Genomic DNA, 2,134 nt, shown 5'->3' on the forward strand with positions numbered 1-2,134 from the left:
CAACAAAAAGAAAACATTTCAAACTTAAGTAATCATGGTTTGTCTGCAAGTAAACATGGTCTGTCAAGTAAAAACGGTGTTTCACTAAAAAAAAAAAAAAAAGCCCAGTTAATTAATTCAGTTCACAACTCAGTCACCCACACAAATGCTCTTTAAAAGCTCAAGACAGTGCTCACCCTTGGATGTGCAACATCAGTGCCTTATTTGTATCTCCTTCCCATTTCATCACACAGAGTGCTAAAAAGGCATTTGCTCAGGGTCAAGGTTTTATCAAAATAATAACTGATACTTCTTCATCAAAGGACATTCTTAAGTGAACTTAATTTTTTTGTTTAAACTGTAAGTGTGTGGCAGTGAAGAATAAAGGATACTGACATAATTAATGGCACTGCCTTGATCCATGAACAGGTGCCAGCAATTTTACCTACAAATGCTTTTGCACCATCAAAGTCAGCACTGTGGGCCAGGCGCAGTGGCTCACACCTGTAATTCCAGCACTTTGGGAGGCCGAGGTAGGTGGATCACCTGAGGTCAAGAGTTCGAGAACAGCTTGGCCAACATGGTGAAACCCCGTCTCTAGTCATAATACAAAAATTAGCCAGGGGGTGGCGGTGCACACTTCCTCAGCTACGGAGGCTGAGGCAGGAGAACTGCTGGAACCAGGAGGTAGAGGTTGCAGTGAGCCGAGCCAAGATCGTGCCATTGCACTCCAGCCCGGGTGACAAGAGCAAAATTCTGTCTCAAAAAAAAAAAAAAAAAAGTCAGCACTCTAGTAGAAAAGGGCAAATAACATTTTAGTAGTAGTATGAAAATTGTCGGCTGGGCACAGTGGCTCACACCTGTAATCCCAACGCTTTGGGGGGCCAAGGTGAGAGGATCCAAGGTCAGGAGTTCAAGACCAGCCTGGCCAACATAGTGAAACCCCATCTCTACTAAAAATAAAAAAAATTAGCCGGGCATTGTGGCGGGTGCCTGTAATCCCAGCTACTCAGGAGGCTGAGGCAGGAGAATTGCTTGAACCTGAGAGGCAGAGGTTGCAGTGAGCCAAGATCACGCATTGTGCTCCAGCCCGGGCAATAAGAGTGAGACACCATATCAAAAAAAAAAAAAGAAAAAAGAAAATTGTTTTCACCCGCCAGGGCCCTTGAAAGGGACTTGGGACCTCCAAGCATCTGTGGATCTCACTTTGAAACCCATTGCTCTAGGATGAATACTTAGAAGTGGAATTGCTACATCAGAAAGTGCATATGTGCCTCCAGCTGTACTAGATAATGCCAATTATTTTCCAGAGGGTTGTATCAGTTTACATTCCCACCATGAGTGTATGGGCATTTCCACTGCTCCACACCTTCCGGAACTTTTTCAGCATCCCAAACAGAAACTTTGTACCCTTTAACCTATAACTCCCCATTCTCCCCTTCTCCTCAACCCCTGGTATTCTCTCTTCTCCTTTGTCTCTGTGAATTTGCCTAGTCTAGGTATCTCATATAAGTGGAATCACATAATACTTGTCCTCCTGTGTCAGTTTTCTTGCCCTGAGATAATGCTGTCAAGGTTCGTCTATGTTGTAGCACATAACAGAACTGCATTCCTCTTTATGACTGAACAGTATTTCCATTGTATGTATTTAACACATTGTTTATCCATTCATCTGGTGATGGACATTTGCTGTGTTTTCACATTTTGGCTTTTGCAAATAATGCTGGTATGAACACTGGTGTACAAGTAGCTGTTTGAATCCCTGCTTTCAGTTCTTTGGGTTCATACCTAGGTGTGATATTGGCCCCACAAAACTGTTTTCTTCTCTCTTCTTTTTTTTTTCCCAGGTCAGATGGGTGACGTGCTGACATCATAACAAGTTTCAAGGGTGGCACATCTTACACACGTACATGAACACCTAATCATCAGGCTCACAAACCACAAAAGGATCTGTTTTCCACAGCATCTGCATCATTTCTCATTCCTGCCAGAAGAGCACGAGGGTTCCCATTTCACTACCTCCTCACCAACCCCTGTTATTTTCCAGTTTTTAAATAACAAGCAGCCTCGTGGGTGTGAAGTGGCATCTCATTGTGATTTAATTTCCCCTAATGACTAACAGTATCGAGCATCTTGTCACATGCTCATTGGCCAT

The 2,134-nt window shown here is 43.3% G+C and overlaps 1 non-coding gene across 1 annotated transcript; it reads right to left on the reverse strand.

Moving 5' to 3' along the window:
* Nucleotides 1-1,825: 1,825 nt before the first annotated feature.
* Nucleotides 1,826-1,929, reverse strand: LOC119619525 (small nucleolar RNA U13). Its single transcript, XR_005235991.1, has one exon. It is a non-coding gene; the product is annotated as a small nucleolar RNA U13 (small nucleolar RNA).
* Between the last annotated feature and the right edge of the window lie 205 nt (nt 1,930-2,134).

Source organism: Chlorocebus sabaeus, chromosome 20 (genome assembly GCF_047675955.1).
Source record: "Chlorocebus sabaeus isolate Y175 chromosome 20, mChlSab1.0.hap1, whole genome shotgun sequence".
Classification (NCBI taxonomy): Eukaryota; Metazoa; Chordata; class Mammalia; order Primates; family Cercopithecidae; genus Chlorocebus; species Chlorocebus sabaeus.